This window comes from Nicotiana tomentosiformis, chromosome 5 (genome assembly GCF_000390325.3).
Source record: "Nicotiana tomentosiformis chromosome 5, ASM39032v3, whole genome shotgun sequence".
NCBI lineage: Eukaryota > Viridiplantae > Streptophyta > Magnoliopsida > Solanales > Solanaceae > Nicotiana > Nicotiana tomentosiformis.
Window position 1 is genome coordinate 120,562,244 of NC_090816.1, and position 6,727 is coordinate 120,568,970.

The following is a 6,727-nucleotide window of genomic DNA, read 5'->3' on the forward strand; positions in this document are numbered from 1 at the left end:
TGGAACTTCGGAGCGAGGTAAGTCTCCCATCTAACCTTGTGAGTGGGAAACTACCCCCTAGGTGATATTTATTGTTATGAGTAACTAGTTATGGGTGCTACGTATGCACGAGATGACGAGAGTCCGTACGTAGTTAAAGCATATTTATGTATGGTTAGACTTAGGATCTTATTTGTAATATTTGAATTATATGAACTCATGTTGCTGGCTTAATTAATTGAAGTTAATAAATGAAATTGATTTAGAAATAAATATATGTATACTAGGCCAAGCCTTAACACTTTGAGTTGTGGGCGAGTTGTTTGAGAAACGGTAAAGATTATATTTATTTTGTACCCATGTACGGTATTGTAAACACGTGTCTCGTAATTCGGTAACTTTCCTCCTTTTCTTGTGGAGCGGGCCGAACGCTCGACAATATATAGATGCATCTATGGTTCGTGGCGCACGACTCTCGGCAGTGTATATATTATTCTGAATCGGGTCGAACGGCCACGACAGAATCGTGCGTTATATTGCTAGTTGTCTGAACATTCACGAGCTAATCTTTCCACTAATGTCTGGCATTTTATGGTATTTCTTATTTATTTGATATTGACACTTGACATTTTTGGAGATATTAAGGTAGAATAGAAGATTGAGAAATTTATGCTTTAAAAGAAATAATTGAAAAATTATGAGATTACAGATTTACCCCACTATTGTTGTGCACTTCATATCTATTATGAATTATCATATTATTTACTTGGACCTCTAGTAAGTGTCGATGTGGAACCCTCCTCACTGCTTCTCCCGGGTTAGGCTAGATACTTACTGGGTAAACGTTGATTTACGTACTCATGCTGCACTTCTGCACTAAATGTGCAGGATCTGACAGGTTCATTTGATGAGCATCTTGTCGCATAGGCACACCTGTTGAGGAGACTTCATGTGAGTTGTATTCGAGGCAACTCATCGCAGTCCACCAAGTTTCCATTGTACTAATTATTTTATTGTCTTATTACATTCGGGACAGCTGTTGTAATATTCTTGTACTCCTTAGAAAAATACTCATGCACTTGTGACATCGAATTTTGAAGATTCCCACGGGTTTTTCATTATTGTAGTTGTGTAAATATTATCACTTACTCTGTAAAAATCTATTTCATACGAGTTAATTAAGGAATAATTTTGATTTCATCTACTAAAATGAATAAGTAAGTTGATAGACATTGTTGGCTTGCCTGACGGCGGTGTTAAGCGTCATCACGGTTCAGCATTTAATTCCAGCAAAGGAAATGCAATCGGATGATGGATGTTCAGGTTTTGATTTATTGAGTAACGAGACTCGGTATCTTCGAGCATGGTGGAATTTTCGTTGTGATGCGGTGTCGTCGTCCTTGTTTGAACACATTACGGTTCCTCGGTGTTATGGTCTTCTTTAATTTTGCCTTCGAGTAGGGTGTTGTGAAATGGTGCCTGAGGGGCGGTTGTCAGAGATAGCAATGTGTAGTGGTTCAGGATCGAATTGGTATTTCTAATATTGATGGCTCGAGAAAGATGATCTTCTAGGAGGCTTAGAGTTGGTAGCAATTCATTAGTTCCGGTGCTACAGGTACAGAATTGATTTGAGGCAAGATTTGGACAGCGAAGTATGAGGAAGGACATGGCGGGATGTGTCTCGCGGCGGATAAACTACTAGCAGGTCAAGCATGAGAAGTGGAGGCTGAGAAGTTGCTTAAAGGATATGGTTTGACTGAATTAGGAGTGGCAGAGTAGCATATGAATTCTGTGGTAGGAAAACCACGTACCTTGAGGAAGATTAGAGCGATTTGGGAGGCATGGTGGAAAGTGACTAGGTCCATGGATTATAATTGGAATGGTGGTTACCGTATGATGAAAGATTGAATATGATAGAAAGGAGTTTGCTTGAAATAAAGAAGGGTGTGAAGATTTGATTATCGTTTCGGATGCAACATGGCTTTGAGTTTGGAAGGTATTGTTGAACTTTCAGTTGATGTCAATGGGGAAGGAACATACTTGTACAGCTGGCGAACGAGCATGGGTTTAGGAGGGTGTGGAATTCCTGTGAGCAGGTTATCTCCTGTGAGCAGGTTAGCGGTTGCGTAATGTTGATGAAGCTTCTGCGAAGAATACTACTTGCTACTCGCTATGAGATCGAATATGTGATTGTGACTGACTATTCAGAATGATCATGAAAGGCTTAACAAAAGACTTCGAGAATTTTGGCGGGTTAACGGTACGGGATCATAGTAATTGAGAAGGAGGAATCGTTGTGGGCTCTACATTATGTGATGGTAGCTTAAAGCTAAGCGGGGGAGCCCCACCGTCTACGATTGGATCGCTTGATTGTCTGCTTGTGTGTTTTCTTGTTATCAATGCGTTGGTGGATTATTTATGACTAAGAAAAGAAAATATCAGGAGTAATTCGAACAAGGAACTTGATGAATGTGTGTTATACTTCGCCTTATCGATTCAGGTGCAAGTTTTGGGAAGACTCAGAGTTTATGCTTCTTGTGGATATAATGTACAAGGAAAAGAATTCAGCTGATTGCTTCTTTGATAGGGTGTTCAAGTGCTAGCAGGTCGATGGAGTTTGGTTATATTCGGGACCAGGTCAGAGTGGGTGACTCTCAACAACGGTCCTAGTGGGTTCAAGAATTTAAGCACGGTGCCTAAAGATTTCGGGTCCGTTGTGTGGTTAAGGATTGAGTTTTCATAGAGGATTACGGACGGGAATTGGAATTTTCTATGCTATCATTGGGTATGCGGTGCAGTATTAGAGGAAAGAAAAAAATAGCTTTGGATGCGCGGAAGGTCTTGCAGAATGGGTGCACCAGTTGAAGATGCTATTGTGCACGTAAGGAGGTATGAGATGATTAATGGGTATTGAGATGACGTGGTCTTGCGATTCAGGTCACTCGTGATGAGTGCAGATTGGGTTCGTTATGTTGTGAATGGAGCTATTATATTTCTAAGTCAGGTCAAGAGTAAATTGAAAGAAGTTGGGTCAGTTAGTAATGGTTGAATCAGTATGATTGTGGCAATGATCAGTTCCTTCAGCGTGTGACGTTATACATGTGATTTGTGGATGTACGTGGGGGATTGACAGCCACCGTAACTTGATTGACTTAGGAGGTATTTGATTCAAATGGCCTTGTTGTGTAAATGGACTCCGGAAGAGTCATGACGGTCTAGATCACGACTTGAGGTTTGTATTTTCTACGGTTCGGGAATTCGGTTGCGTGTTGCATTGGTTCTTCTGAAATAAGTTAAGTGAAAGGTTTATAGCCAATGAAGTGTTTATTCTACTGGTAATTCAGGGGTTATGATGAATTCTTGTATTCTCGCGTAGCGGCGTGATGGGTGCAGTGAGCGACATAGGAGTTGGAAGTTGAGGATCAAGGTTGCGGTTCGGTGTTGATAAGAATGCCACAATCTCGGATGAGCAGGGAAGAATTCAAATGTTTAGAGTAAGCTGGCGTTATCGTAGTGTCGCCTGAGAATGGTGTTTTGTGGAAGAGTCATTGTGTATTGATTTGTGGATTGTGATTTGCCTTACAAAATTAGTACGGCTGGTGGTATGGATGTGCGGACTTTGCTACCTGAGCGGAAGGTCGTGGGAGCGTACCCCACTATTAGATTTGTATAAGTGTGTCATGTTAGTTACTTGATTTTTAAAGATTAAGACCAAGTATGGAGGTTATGGTAATATCGCAAATGCGAGAGTTTATGCCTGAGAGGCGTCATATTCCTTGGGTTGTGGCCCGTGTGAGTTTGTTTCGTATTTGACGATTGTTCTTATGTGTCATGAATAGGTCCATTGGGGATCTTTTGAAGGTTTTTGGCCCAGTATGGTATGATCAAAATCGGTGTGAGGTCCATTAGTGGGACTAATGTGAGTGTGTGCTTTACGTCAGGTCGTATGTGTTCGTTCGTAATAGCATTTCTTACGGAGGAGTCGTCGGGCATGGGATGCTATTCCCGTCGTCAGCTATTCTATATAAATCTCTATTGTGACATGTGGGTTGTGATACGACTTGATAATTTGTACACGTGTTGAGGTCCCGTGTAGCTTGTGGTGTTATATGAGCAGGATGGCTCTCGAGATGCAGGTCATTTATTGCACCTTAGTTGTTCTTGGGTTTCGTAACGTATGGCGCTATCCATCTCTCCAGGATTGGTATTATGCACTTGGCATGCTTGTGGTCGATATTTGGGCATTTCGTGAGTATGAGCGTTACGGCTTAATATGTGTATTTTCATCGTGATTGTTATGTGCGGACCGGGTGGCACGCCGCCACATATATGTTATGTGGATCGGGTTGCATGCCGCAACGGTATCATGTCGGATCGGGTTGCATGCCGTAACAACGAGATGTTGAGCATATTTCCTTACACTTATTTTGTGTGCCTTGTTTTCATCCTTGAGGTAGGTTCACAACATCTATTCGGCCATTTTATTCGTTACGTGGGCTGGATAGTCCTTCTCTAGAGTTCGTTCTTTTTTATGTATCACATTCGAGTTGTAGCTTATTGGCGCGTAGTGGGCGTCATATAAGATTTTTGGCAGTATCTGAGACGGTTTATTGCCTGAGCAGCTTGTACTGGGTGAGACGAGATTTTTGGACCTGAAATTAGTGCAATCAGATTTATATAAGGTACATTAAAGAGAAAATATCGTTATTTAGTTCAGAATGAGGTAATGGTTCTTGTTAGGAGGAGAGACTCCATGAATTATTGATTCGGCAGGTGGTTATGAATTTCTACACGTCTTTTTCATCATGGCAGTATTGCGAGATTTGGAGCAGGATTTATATGCGTCAAGAGATGTATTAAGGGCACAAGATTCGTAAAATTACAGCTATTGTGGTCGGAGGATGTTATTATGGGCAACCGACTTATGTGGTGCATGGTGTGATTTCAGCATAGGTGCATGCTTATATTTTGGTACAGTGTGTGGTGATTGGTAAGGTGTTCGTGTGTTAGAATCAGGCATTGTAAAGAAATTCAGAAGTTGGAACTTGGTTCTAAAGCTTGTTAGTTAAGGTTATAGGGAGGATTTTCAGTCTGGCTCAAGCTAATGTATTCAACTGGAATGTGGTGGGACGGGTAGGTGCACGAGGTGTTAAATAGTGAATTTGGACAACTCTGGAGCAGTCCTTAGCACGTTCGAGGACAAACTCATGTTTAAGTAGGGGAGAATGTAATGAACCGACCGGTCGTTTTGAGCTCTTGCGCGTCGTTCAGCGGTTTGGGGTCTTGAGTAGCTTCTCTTCAGGTATTATGACTTATACGTGTGGTCGGAATAATTTCGGGAAGTTCAGAGTTGATTTGGAAGAAAATTCTAATTTCGGAAGCTTTAAATTGGAAGAATTGACTAAGATTTGGCTTTTGAGTTGTCACGACCCAATTCTCCCTCCGTAAGACGTCGTGACAGCACCTAATCTCTACGACTAGGTAAGCCTAACACAATGCGGAAATAACAAAATATAAGTAAAACTTGGCAACTAACAGCAGTGGATAACTGAATAACTAGTAACAATGTCGCTCGACATGTACAATAACCAATACTCTATAAATACACAGTCTTCCCAAAATCCGGAACATCGTAAGTCACAAGCTATAGAAGAAAAATTAGTATCTCTATACACCAGAGTCTAATAAAAGAAGTACGGAAGGTAAATGGCATAGGAGAGAATAGAGAGGGGATTCCGAGGTCTGCGGATGCGACAGATGTACCTTGAAGTCTCCGTACAATAGCAAACACTCTCAGCTAATAGCGGGGCTGATAAGAAGCACAATGATCTTTACACAAAACATGTGTAGAAGAGTAGTATGAGTACGCCACAACGGTACCCAGTAAGTGCCAAGCCTAACCTCGGTAGAGTAGTGACGAAGTCAGGTTAGGCCCACTAGTATATAATAAATAAAGTAGGAGAATATAACAATACAATAAAAGACTGAAATTTAAGAAAAGGAAAACACAGAGAAATAACAGTACAACACACAGGGATAAACAACAGGGGATCTCCCGAGATACCGTCTCGTAGTCCCAAAATGTAGATGTGTAGGGAGAACTCCCGAGGTACAACCTTGTAGTCTCAAAAGTAAATGTGCAGAGAGAACTCCTGAGGAACCACCTCGTAGTCTCAAAAGTAAATGTGCAGGGAGAACTCCCGAGGAACCGCCTCGTAGTCTCAAAAGTAAATGTGCAGGGAGAACTCCCGAGGAATCGCCTCGTAGTCTCAAAAGTAAATGTGCAGGGAGAACTCCCGAGGAACCACCTCGTAGTCTCAAAAGTAATGTACAGGGAGAACTCCCGGGGAACCGCCTCGTAGTCTCAAAAGTAAACACACATCTCAAACCGATAAATACAACAGTTAACAACAAGATTTCTACAGTTAATACTATAAAGAACAAAGAAAAGCAGGAAATCAACTAAGCATACTTCACAGAGCTCAAATAAGCAGTTAAAGCATGTAGACATGCGATATTAGACTAAATAGGATAACTACACAGGTTGGTATAACGCAATTAAGAATGAAAAACAGATTACTACTCAGTAAAATGGTATAACCCAAATTAAAAGGAAAACAGGTTGATACTCAGTAAAATCGAGTTTTCACAACAAATAGACCATGTACGTACTCATCACCTCATATATACGATGCTCACATATCATAACACTATCAAATCCTAAGGGGATTTCCCCCACACAAAGTTA